Source organism: Seriola lalandi, unplaced genomic scaffold, assembly GCF_002814215.2.
Source record: "Seriola lalandi dorsalis isolate HSWRI2012SDOR001 ecotype SW California unplaced genomic scaffold, Sedor1 jcf7180002052274, whole genome shotgun sequence".
NCBI classification, from domain to species: Eukaryota; Metazoa; Chordata; class Actinopteri; order Carangiformes; family Carangidae; genus Seriola; species Seriola lalandi.
This window is the reverse complement of record NW_019522827.1, coordinates 337,911-351,638: the sequence shown is the minus strand read 5'-3', so window position 1 is coordinate 351,638 and position 13,728 is coordinate 337,911.

The following is a 13,728-nucleotide window of genomic DNA, read 5'->3' as shown; positions in this document are numbered from 1 at the left end:
GTTTCAGACGGATGCCAAAGTTAACTGATGGCGAGAGAGACACTCACCGGGCACTTTATGGTTCATATATTTTAAGTGTGATGGCAGGAGGGGGTTAGCACGTTTGCTTACAGCGTGTTTCAGGAGACGGGATGGAGGGGAATGAGTTTGAGGGCTGCTTGGTATGAAAGGAATAATGTCTGTGAGTAACAGAGCAGTGATTTCTTGTGATGTCTGAAGAGGTGTCATTACCTCTAATGTCCTTTCAGACGGTAAGCACTGGGTCAAAGGTCAGGAAGTGCACTTTGTCTCCCTCTGTGCCAGATTGGAGGTAAATGCTGATCTATTGCTGGAGGAGAAGAAAGACTGGGGAAAAGACAAACTGTGTTTAAGCAGAAAATGATAGAAAATGATGTTATAAAGAAAAAGAAAGTGGAAGGAATGACTTGTTGTTTGGGACCAGCGTCAAATATACAGTACTTATTGAACATTCAGTGTCAGTGTTTTTAAAAATGACTCATCTCTACTTTATCTGTGCATAGTAGGTTGACCACTGTACTGTTATGCATTGGTTAAGGTTAGAGGAAAATAAAAAAGTTGATCAATCAATATTTTAATTAACAAGCTATCAAATAACAGGGTTAGTGACAAACCACTGTAGCAGTTCTTCTTAGCTCTATGGAGCTTTTGAGCATCAGCCCAATGTTTCGTTTTAACAGCTCACACCTTTGCTGTTTTCTTCCATTCTTCCCACTTCTAACTGTAGTAATAGGCAAGTGTTTTCACCACGAAAGTTCGGATACGGCAAACAAAGTAATTCATTAGCTGGTGAGCAGAGTGGGGCATTTAGCTGCTAAATATGCAGGAGTTAGTGGAGAACAAAACAGAGCTAAAAGCAGAGTGAATATTGGACTTACATTTGCCACATAGCCAGAAACATGACTGCTTATGTTGCTCTGTGTCTGCTGGATTTGTAAATAAGCAACTGTTAGCTCTACTTTATAAGGTGATAATAGGTTATGTTTACAGCTTTTAAGAGCCCACAAGTGGCTCAAAATCAATTCATAAAGGTTTAAGATCAGGGAAGATTTGGTCTGTCACTCTTTTCTCTGCCTATAAGACTCGCTACTTACATTGGTATTGGACATAGATTGTGCGCTGCAGAATCGTCCAAAATTCAGGTAATTCTATAGGACGGTTTGTCTTAGGGAAAAGTTCTACTTCACTCTGCTCATTTTAAAACCGAGGACAGGTGAAATGATGAGAAGGTTAAAGGCAAAGCCAAACAATGGAGAGCCAGGAGAGTAACTCACACAATCTGCAGTATTTGTTTCTGGTAACTTGCATGTCTGCAGTCTTTGCATCTGCAATGTTCAAACCCAGAGTTTGCTTTAACAGAATTTGTATTTGTCTCCACCTGCATCTGGGAAAAAGACCAGTGCCTTCCAAGCAATGATTACATGTTACATTTAGCTGTAACATTTCTAATTAGAGAACACACAGACGCAGAGGATGTGGAACAAGTTGAGTCACAGTTCGTTTGGTGTCAGGAACAGAGCATTTCATGGCTACAAATTCATTCACTTGTAATAAATTTGTTTTATTTTTTTAACATTTTTACTTTTGGAACAAAGTGATAAACAAATTAATTACAGAATTATACTTTTCTTCTGTGCAGTAAAATCCTTGTGCCCTGATGCTGACCCTGCAGGGAGGCTTCAAGGTTCTACAGCACTGCACCAACATGCATTTTTCCATTGTTCCATGTGTTATTACATCCATGATGTAATGTGAGTGAGCTGCACCCACCCCGAGGCTATAGAGGGACTTCTGCTGTTGGTGGAATAGTTTGCAATCTCCTGTTTTGTTTGTTTTACCTCACATCGGATGGAATTCCCCTCTTATCTAAATCCAATAATTACTTAAACCTGGATGTCAAAACACTTTCCATTATTATCAGAACCCCTTTTCCCCCTTTTCCTTTGATGCCGGTTGTTACTGTGAAGGAACACAGTCCCTGGGTCTTTTTTAGCTCAACTTAGTTGTCAGGATGCATAACCACAATAGTTAAGTCTGTCCCAGGGGACAGAACGACTGTCTGATCTGAGGGGATACTGCTGATTTGTCAGGATGAAGACGACACCGTACTATATCTAACTCTCTTTTATGACCAGTTTTAAGATGTGCCGGCTCACAGAACCAGGCTTTTCATATTAACAAGACGAGTTATAAATAAAGTGAAAACAAGATGCTGAAGATGTTTTCTTACTGAGAACTATGATTAAATACAAAGTGGAAGTATCATACATTATAAAAAGTATACAAGTAAAAGACACACACCATTTGTTTTTGCTTAAATAAAGTAGAACATTGGTTTGAACATTTTCTCTGTAAAACAGTATTATTTGTGGGGTATTAATGTCACTGTTGTAAAGTGTAATTGTAAATGCTGGAAACTGGGACAGGAAAATAAGTCACTGACTTTGTACGTGCTTGAGTGTCTCAAATGCAGTCTCTGATGCATAGGGCTGAAGTAATGTCATTTACAAATGGGATACTCACACACTTGAAAAGTGACGTACAATGACTCCATCGGTAAATGGATTTCTACCAAATTTGACGGCCCTTATGGTGCTCTGACTATAATCCTTCTCTTTTCACCAGTGCAGGGATGCTTTGTTGAAGTTTTGGGTGTGTGGTTGGTTTGAGCGGCTGCTGATTATGTTTCAACCTGTTGGCTGTTTTCTTTCACTGAACAGATCTCTGTGTATTTTCTGTGTTAGTTCACCACTGTGCCTGCGCATTCTTCTGTCCCATCAGTAACACTGCTGATGGAGGCACGGTGGGGGGGGGGAATCAGTGTTTGGGGGTAATTAAAAGTGGGTTTAGGTGTGGCTAAAAGCACCAACGAATACTCAAAGCAAAGGGTTAAAGGGCATCAGTGGCTCTGCTCCAAAAGGCTTTGCAGATTCCACAAGTTCTGCTGACAGGAACCTTTCAGTGGGTTAAAGGACAGCTTAATTTGAAGGAAGATGGGCGTTTTGGATTTAGGGGCAAACACAAATTACACGGTCTTATATGCTTATAAATCTTCTATACATACTGAATATTAAGTGCTGTATAAACCTCTTTTATTGGTCTCAGTGGCAAACTCTATTATCCATGCTATTATAGATAATGATGAATTATTAACTGCAGCTTATTTTTATAGTTCCGACCATCATTTCTATTGTTTAATGTTGTTATACTCTCCAAAGTATCTGGGAATCTAGCGCCATCACTAAAATGAGGTCCAGTGGGGCAGGAAACAGGAGCAGTCAGAGGATAGGGTTGTTAACAAGGCAACAGTTTAGTTCGTCAGATCTAAACTACTTTATTTGCTGGAAGTTAGGGAACCCAAAATGTCATTAATAATCCTCAACTATTGTAAATATGGTACAAGTATTATAAGTAGGCTACGATAAAATTGAGGCAGGAAGTTAGACCGTAAACTGCGATGGATGTTTATAATGGACAATTTGTGTGTTTGCCTTAATTTTCTCTAACAAATAAATCCAGGGATTTATGCAGAATAATAGTCAGACAGCTAAGTTTATGGAACCAGTTTTTCCCCTTAATTCCTTCTCATTCAAAGGTCTAATAGGCCTACTCCACTCACTGAACAGAGTAGCACAGGGATGATCTCCCTGGTTCCTTGGACAAAAAGCCAATGGCAATTTTACATTGACTTTGAATTATTGCAGAAAATAAGCTCTGTGGCAAACAAAAGTTTATGATACTCACATGTTTTGTTCAGCAAGATAATCTTCACAAATGAACACAGCTTTTATGATTTTGGAAGCCTAAATACAATGGCCAGAGGAAAAACGCCACGTGACTTGTGAATTCACAGGTGGTGACTTCAGCGTCACCACCTGTGAATTTCCAACATGTCGTTTGATTTAGTGCTTACCTCTTCTACAAAAGCTCTTCCTCTAAGTTTAAAAAACCATGAGTATAAACACAACGAAGCTATCAAAGCGTGCTGGTGAGTAGATCGATTTTCGTGTTCAGCGAGATGACAGCTAATGTCACAGATGACCTCTGGAGTCTCATTTAGCCACTTGTTAGCAACCACCTAAAATCATGTAAAAGCTTAAAAAATCATAACTGGGGTATTTGCCGTTGTATTTTATGTCATAGAATAAAACTGAAAATGACTTGAACCTAAGTTAACCACGGACCTTATTTCAGGCATCTAACCAAAAACCCATTCAAAAAACCCATAGACTTTGGGACGAGGGAACCAAGGTGCTAAAATGCTAACTAATTACCAAGTTCTTGGCCTCAACCATATAGTACAGTACTGCAGTGCACTTTTTAACAGCTCTAAAGATGGACCAAATGAGGATGTAGGAAGGAAGAGAAAAAGGAGAGGGACACCAAGATATATTATCTCCTCCAGGGCTTACCCTGCATGTCTCCAGCCTTTTGTTCTGTAAATAGCTTCACTAAAGTCATTACCTGCTTAATTGGACCAGTTCAACATGTTTTCCCAAAGTCTTAAGTAGTTTATGATTCAGAGACACAAACACAAACACTAAGGTCTGTCGTTTCCTCCGGGGCCTCAGGGAGACAGGCCTGCATACCATGTGAGGAAGCAGGAAGACACCTGTGTCACATTTCCCGTGATCTCTGTATGCAGCGGACAACAGCGCTCCTGCTCTGATGACCAAACTGTAGTAAGCTCATTGTTTCCTGGGGGTCCAGGCTCAGCTGATGAAAGCATAATGGACAGCCATGTCCCTTTCTTACCTCTCCAAAGACACCACAGGGTTGAGCAGGGAGATGGAGATGATAATTGGAAGGTGCACCAGTAGGACACCATGTTCACTCACAATCACCTAAAAGAGAGTTCATTCCTCCTCACTGATTCCTATAGCATTCATGTGATTTGAAATTGCATGTGAATGAGCAAGCTGGGCTGCAAACAGCTGGAGGTTTCTATGCTTCAATAGCCTCTATGCATCATATTGCTGTACATTGTAATGCAATGTTTTGGACACGTTGAAGGGAGTTGGAGGCAATTTAGTATAATTGAATTGGAAACAGAGGTCCCATCTGGGGATCCATTCTTTTGATTTACTGGGACAAGAAATTCCATGTTAGTAGGATGAAAAGCTTTCACTCTTACAAATGCAATTCAAACCCCTCACTTGTCTTGACAAAGATGAATGGTTGGCCATAGGAGAATTTTAATCAAGGCGGAGGAATAAAGACTGTAACACAGCCAGCAGACCACTTTTGAATATCAACATGAGGTTCGGATCATTTAACTGATGAAATTGCATCAAGTGTTTTTTTTTTTGTTTTGTTTTTTTTTTTTTTGCTGCTGTCGCCCTGATGTGGCACAGTAAGCTCTGATTTCATTCTATCATCGCAGAAAGCCAAATCACAAAGGTGCCACATCATGGTGTCAGAGTCCAAATAGACTCTGACACCATCTTTGAGGAGCACAGCTTATGAGCTCATTTTAATCAGAATGGGCCAAGTTCCTCTGAGTCCTGGTCCCTTGGAGGAGTCCTCCTGCATGCTGGGCTTGGGGTTGTCACCTGCACGAGGGGAGGAAGGAGGTAGGGGACATGTGGAAAGTCGGTGGCTGTGGCGGGACCTTTCCGTGCCTCTCTCTTTTTCTTTGGCAGGACCAGGAGCCCCTGCGTGGGGGCCACCCCCTCTGACATCAGCGGGGCCCCGCAGCCCTGGGAAGTTGAGCATGTGAGCTTCCCCAGGTCATTAGGGAGAGGCTTGAAAAGACTGTCACCAGGAAGGAGATAAGCCGCGAGGGGCGCAGTAATAAGGCTCTGAATAATAGCCCCTCTGTAGAGAGCCACTGAGGACACAGACCCAGGGATTAAAGGGAGACTGAAAAGGAGAAAGTCAATGGACCTCCACAAAAATATGAACCAGAGTGCTGGTGAATGGTGGGGGGAGTTATCAGCATTCTGAGGGCTCCTTCTCCGGGCCCCATCGAGCTCAAGGAGAAGGGAGGTGCTCTGAGTTGGGAGTCTGTTTTGGGATGAGACCGGCTATTTTAAAAACAGTATTTATGCTGTGTTGCTATGTAGCGTTCAAGACGCGACACAAAACCTAATTTCACACGCACTTGCTGACCCTGCAGCTCAGTGATGTCTTTCTCAAATCTCTGACTTGTTGCGCAGCATCTTTTCTAATGCAACTTCTGTACATTGTTTTCCTACCCAACCTTATGACTGAAGTATTGTATGGGCTGTATGTGTATTGGTGTGTACCTACTGTAGGTCCATTATTATATGTATTTAATCTGATGGTTCCTTCTTTTTGGTCAGTCCTGACACAGTCTCAATCAACCTAAATTATATCTGTCATGGCTCATATTGAAGCACTTCAAATGTATGTGCACTGTGTGCTTCCAAGATTTTGGTGGAACAGGACAGTCGGTGTTGCAGGTGGAAGTCGGTATAAATCCATCCTCAACTACTACATGTCTTTTTAAGCTGAAAATTGCTCTCTTACCGAGGGACCTGTGTCTGGTGTAGTGATCATCACTTCAGATTGACAGAGGGTTTGGGCCGCTGTTCTGTCAGCTGTACCGGCTACAACACAAACCTACAGGGTAATTCCGCTCCATGCGAGGTATTGAAGGGAAGGAAACCTCCAAAAGCTCTCTAATCTGTCAAAGGAAATTCAATTTTTAGGGACACCAAATAAAATATACTCAAACAGTTGGGGGGGTCTGTTTGTGAGTAGCTCTCGGGGAGGTTGCTGCATCCGATGAACTGCCAAGTAATTAGGTCATTCCCTTCAATGAACACTATCTGAATCAATTTCCGACCTCACTGCAGTGCTGTGCAGCTTCCCATAATGTGAGCCACATTGTCAGATGCTGGGAACAGTAATGTGAAGCAGACACGTGAGGTTGAGCTCAGGTGGGCCTGGTCCCATCCGTTGGAGACATGAGGGCTCTGTCAAGTCTGCCTTTCAGCCCCACAGCATTTATATGACAGACAATGACAAAGTCGGACATAAACTTTCTCTTCTAACGGAATAATGTTCAAGTGGACATATATATGTATTGCCTCAAAAACTTGAGTCTGGCTTTGTGATTCCTGTAGTTGCACACATTACAGCAAAGCCGACAAACACAAACAGAACTTAAAGCCAACAAATGCACCAGAATATCAACACACTCTTTCTATGGTTATGCACAAATGAAGCCTGCTGCTTTCACTCGAAACTCAACCTCTCTCCTCACCCCACTGTCACCTCCCACACAGCTGCTTGCCGCCACATTGTCCCCCCATCATTGTCAATGTCACTGTCACCACCATGCACAACATGCGCCCACCCTACTGCTAACCTTTCCTCTCACCAAGCCTGGCCCCTGGGGTTTTAGCTGTCGATTGTTCTGGGACACGGCCGTAGAGCTGAGTGGTGAATCAAAGCCCTGCTCTCCCTCAGCAGGAGACCCCCTCGACTCCGGCTTGCTCTTGCCCCTTCGGCAGCCCACGGCAACCAGACTTCATTCCCGAAGTCTCTGGTCTTAGGAACCTTGCCACTCCCCCCCCCCCTTCCATTCCCCAGCCACAATCCCTGGCCAGGAGCAAGCCTAGAGAGACAGGCAGGTCTGTGAATAGGCGCCGAGACTGAATGGGCATTTCTTCAGACAAGGCTAATGGGTGGTCCCTTTACCTCGGGATTGGACTGCATGGAAGCAACCCGGCCAAAAGAGCTCTCATGCAATGTCACCTCGAACAATAATCAGCAAAAACGCTCCAGAGTTTGGACTTCCTGGAAAGACATTTACTTTGCCCCATTTCTTTTTGTTAAAGGGATTTTCAAAGGCAGCTCTTGCTGAGCAGGGAAGCTGTCTTGGACTCAGCCCCCCTCGGCTTTTCTCTCTTTCACCCTTCCTCTTTCTTTTCTCTCCTTTTCTTTGTTTGCTCAAGAGGTGTCAAGGATAAAGGTGTCTTTAACTCACAAAGCTTTTACCTGAGAATTTGTCTGTCACTCACATGCCACTCGTCCATTTAGCGGGGGCCGAGTAATTTGTACCTTCAACGCCCCCATTGATTTGTTTTCGATGTTTCTTTAAAATGTCAGTGTCGGATTGGCTTTTTAAAAACTTTTAAAACATTTGAGTCCAGCAGGAGGAGTCCACGTGAGGTGTAGTGTGAGCCCGAGTGCAGGTGAGCACGCTTTCCATAGCTTGTGTTGTGCAAACAGAGGCTGTGGAAATGCAACAGGGCCTCTCTGAAGGAACCACACCAGACAGATCTATGTCTGTCATCTCATTGTGGGACGCACGCACACACACACATACACGCACATGCACGTAAAGGGCTGCATGTAAAGGCGCCTTTGATCAGAGTTTCTCTCAGATCTTCAGCAGCTTCCCTGCCATTTAGACCTGTTTACACAACTTCAAACTCTAACCAGCACAGGGACAATACCTGAAACACCCATTCGAGGAGCTGGGGGAGATGTAGAGTGGAGGACATATTTGAATAAGTTTAACCGGAGTTTGTCCTGTTGTTCGGCTTTCTGTTCATCATTATCATATCTGTCATCATGATTGTTGTCAAATTCCTATTCTTCTTCGTCTTTGACTTGTTCTTTGTTGACCTCCAACAAAATGGTAAATTGACTTGCACTTATAGAGCGCTTTTCTAGTCTTACTGACCACTCAAAGCGCTTTACAATACTTCCCACATTCACCCATTCACTCACATTCATACATACAGTCATACACTGTTGGAATAGCCATCAGGGGCAATGTGGGGTTCAGTATCCTGCGGCCAGGAGGAGCCGGGGATCGAACCACCGACCTTTTAACTAGTGGACGCCCCGAAAAGATACAAAAGATACAAGCATGTAAGTTTCCACGCTGTACTATCTACACCTCCACGTCTGTTTTTGCTTTTATACATCAGTCTAATTCTGCAGTAATAACCTGATACCACAGCTGCAAAACAGAGGCAGCACGATGTGAGGTGCAATCCATCATGGACGTTATCATGCTCAATAGAGATTCAACAGTGTTTTATGAGCTGCAGTGCTGAGGTGGATACTACTCTAGTGTATGTGTGTATATGTCTATAAAAAAAAAAAAACAGAGCCAAGGTGGATGGATGGGCAATCGGAACCGGCTGGAAGCCGTGATGACCACGTGCTGAGCTCTTGCAGCAGCTCACAGGGCCCTGATGGGGGTAGGGGGCTAAATGAAGACCACCTGGACTGGGGCTAATCCTCCAAACACTATCCTCTTCCCTGGACTGCTTCATGGACTTATGCCACAGGATTTACACAGTTTTGGATTTGAAACAGGACCCATGAGTCGTCACCCCCCCCCGATCAGGCTCTGATGTCATGAGCTGCCGAAGGTCATAGCTCATGCAGGCTGCAGGACTGTGTGTCCTATCACAGGCTGCTATGAGTGATATACAAGTCATAGAATATTTTCATTTTCAAACTTTCAATCCCCAGTGTCTGTTTTGGATTAGATATTTGTAATTTGGGAAGTTTGTTCAATAACAGTGAAAAATGGTTCTTATTACCAAACTGTATTTTCTCTTGCACATTCGCACAACGTTTCATATCTGTTTGGTTCTTGCCAAATCATACCTGTTATCAAATCATGGGACTACTTGAATGCGCAGAGAGTTGAGGTCTTCATTGTGGTGGTATTTAATTGAGATTAGATTTGTGAATACAGGATCTTTTGAAGTTGTGTATGAGATAGTAGCCGCAAACAATAATCTAGCGTCAGATTTGACTTTGTTGCACCAAACATAAATCACATACATCTGTACTGAACAGAGGCGACACACACACACACACACACACACACACACACACACACACACACACACACATAGACACATGCACATACACACGTACACAGATAACACGATTAAATAAGCTCAGGAGACTGGATGTCTACATATGTCTCAAGATAAGGTGAAAGTGGACAGCCGATTACAAAATGTTGGACGCATTTCCTCTTGGCTGCAGGTAGTCTTGGTTTTAAAGTGAACCTCTGAGTCAAAGCTTGTGGAGAACTGAGTGTTACTGTTGTGTCACAGGTGTTGGCAAAAGAAAAGCCTTGATGTTCTCTAGTAGCTAACACAACAGCATCTAGCAATGGTGGAGGGCCGGAAGGTTGGCGATGTGGTGACTACTCACAGGAGTAGTTGGTGAACTGCTGTAACTGCTGAACTAATCTTTAACTCATTAGCCCTGCCATCACATTCAGTCACGATAGCACCTGGAGCTTGTCTATGTTTTCTCTCCACTGCTCTGTTTCTTTCCCCCGACATTTTGTTCACCATTGCATGCCATTTTTTTAAATAGAAAGTTATTGAAGAGGGAAAAATAAAGCTCTCCAAGCTAATAAGCTTGTGGTCATAATAAGTAAACAAACATTGTACAGTGTTGTACCATTGACTCATAACTGTCTGCAAACCACACAGCTAATAAGTATAGCTACATCTATTCTAGATTCTCCAAAAAGGTCATTGCTGTCAACGGCGGCTTTGCTATTGGTCAGTGATTGTGCTGTGAGATTCTGATGCTTTACATCCCTGTGAGTGCAAACCTCTAAGTGTTGTTGTTGGTGCTATCAAACAGTGAAATCCAGTTTCGGCACACGAGGTATCGATGGATTCATACACTCTATAGATCCACTTCTGCACTTCAGAGTCTGGCTGTCGCTGTAGTTACACCACAGACACATAGATCATATGGTGACCTCTTGGTGTTGAAACAAAAATGTGATATTGATACTGCTTCCTTGAAATGATGTGGTTTTGTAACAGATTTTTTTTTTCTACATTTAAAAAATAAATAAATGGATGATTGGATGGTCTGGCATTAGGATAAGTCTTGAGTTACAAGTTATACACTGCTTAAAATACCTAGCTTCTGTGTTGCTCACTCACAGACACATACGCTGTACTCAGCAGAGCATGAATGGGACTACTACAGCAAAGTGACTACCAGTGTGCAGTGTGAAATCTCAAGCTTTGTTATCAAGGAGCATTCTGACAACACTAATTTTAGACGTCCCAGTATCTCTGAAGTCAGGTTATCTGTGGCTGAAAGTTCCCTGGGCCCTCTGAGAGCTGCCATCTTTCACTATAGGGTACCAGGTCTTCATCAAGGGACACCTTGGCACATTGAAACCCTCCTTTGACAAAGTCAGCTCGAGCAGAGAGTGGACACAGTGTGGTTTTGTGTGTGTGTGTGTGTGTGTGTGTGTGTGTGTGTGTGTACTTGTCTTTGTACGGACCAAATCACAACAAAAGAGTAGTCTGGTCTCAGAAGTGAAGGTAATATTAGGCTTAATATTAAAGGAATAGTGAATTAAAAAAAACATGTTAATTAGTGAGCTTTAGACATGCTGGTAGAATGTTAATGCTTCAAAGCTTCAGGTTAAAGAAACTGTATGACTAAAATAAATAACAAAAAGTGTGTGTGCAAGTGTGTGTGTGTGTGTGTGTGTCTGTGCACAACACCTTTGTGCTACAAGGCCCTAATCCTGATGTAAGGGAATGAAATGAGGCGAAAAGCACAGGGATCCTTTGTGAGATTGTAGAATAGCAGTGAGCTCAGTGGGTGTGTAAAAGGATGAGCCCTGCTTTAGACAGACTGACACTGTTAAAGCTTACAAATGATCTGCCATGCCTCATGTACAGGGGTGACCTCCAATAATCTTGATCATAATATAGGGTCAGCTTTTGAAAAGTTATATTTCCAGCTCCTTCAGCTGGTGTTTAACTTACGATCAAACATGTGGTTCAATTCGCCTCAGTTTTAGTTTGGCTGTAGTGACTGTGCAGCTGTTTTTTAATTTGAACCACTGCCCCTCAGATTTCTTTGTGCACGTCTGACTGGAAGTTATTTAGCATGAAATAATTCTCACAGCTTAAAAACTGTTTCACACCTGATTTTTTATACCTTTTATTTATCTCTAAAATTGAGCATTAATCCCACACTGCTGATGTGACTGCCCAGTATCTGGTTACTGTCAATGTAACGTGCAGGTAATATTTCTTTATGTAGTTCAATCCAGATGACTCTGACCAACAACACTACAAAAAAACCACAAAGTTGAGAAAATTCTAAATTTCAAGACCACAAACTTAAGTAAAGCAACGGCAATGTTAACTCTTGTCTCTAACATGTATTTTCTTCTACTGATGTTGGCACGCTAACCAGCTAGCCAGCTAGCCAACATGTTATGCTGTATATTATCACTACTTAGAATCTTTAGTTCTGTTAACTTAGTTCATACCTCTCTTCATCATGGTTCGCATTGTTTTAATTTTGATCAGAGCAAATCTGACTCCTCTGACACACATCATGTATCAGAAGACACATAACAGCCTCAAAATAAATTACAATAAGTCCCAGGGGAAAGAGAGACGCCAGCTGGTTCAGGAAGAAGCCCGAGCTGGGGTGGAGGAAGCCTGCATCAGTAGGGTTCTTGGAATCGATGGAAGCAGGCAATGGAGCAGATGATCTCTGGTCTGAACTCTGGAAGGCTGAACCGGATGAAGTTCCCGGTACCATCAGTTTACAGTGTCCTCTCCAGCCCATCCAGTCTCTTCCTCTGGGGTTTTGCCGAAAAACCCCAGCATGCCCACTGTGCCAGAGAAGAGGATCACTGGAGCATGTCCTGAGTTGTTGCCCTCAAGCCTTGGGAGAGGAACGCCTCCGCTGCCGCCATGACCAGGTACTGAGGATCATAGCAGATGTCATGAGCACAAGGATCAATGGAACAACAACCAGTGAGACAGTCCATTGCCTTTGTCAAGGCTGGAGGGAGGATACAACAGCGCCCAAGTTCAGATGGGAGGCTCCTGGCAACAGCACAGGATTGGCAGTTGAAGGTTGCAGTGACCACACTCACACAGTGCAGACATCGTCCTGATGTTGGAAAGAACAAGACAAGTGGTCCTGCTGGAGTTGACTGTCCTCTGGGAAGAATCGAGCGAGGAGGCTTTTGAGAGGAAAAGCACCAAGTATGAGGAGGTGGTAAGTGAATGCCGGAGCAGGGGATGGAGGACCTGATGCAACCCCATCGAGGTCGGGTGCAGAGGCTTTGCAGGTAATTCTCTCTACAGGGCACTGAAGCTGCTGGGAATCAGGGGAGAGCCCAATTCTCAAGGTGGCTGTGGATCAAGCAGGGTGATCGGTGGACATCACAAGCTACTTGGACATAAATCAAGAAACCATTCAACTAGACCAGAATGACCCGATGACCCCAGGAAACATCACTGATGTTGTGTTCAAGTTGCATCAAAAGGTGTGTGTGAAAACCAATAAGATTTTACAGTACCAAGGATGAAGTAAACACCGAAAGTACAATCAGTGTATAAAATGGAATTTGACATTTAAAGGGAATCAATATACAACTCAAATATTTTATAATTCAAACTTTAGCATTTGAATATATAACAAATACATAACAAATTTAGAATTAAAAAGAACTTAATTTTACTATAATGCTCAGATGAGTTTTGAGAGGCAACATTAAATGAAGACTTATCTTTGCCTTTTTTAGATTACAAACTCGTTCTGACAATTTGATACATTTGCTTGTTTGGTTATTAGGGTTTGCATTCGGGATACATTTACATTTTTACCATTTGTTAGTGCAGATGATCAGGCTGGTGAGGAGGATCATGTTCAGACTGTAAGACACAGCTGTTATCCAGGGAAGAGCTGTGT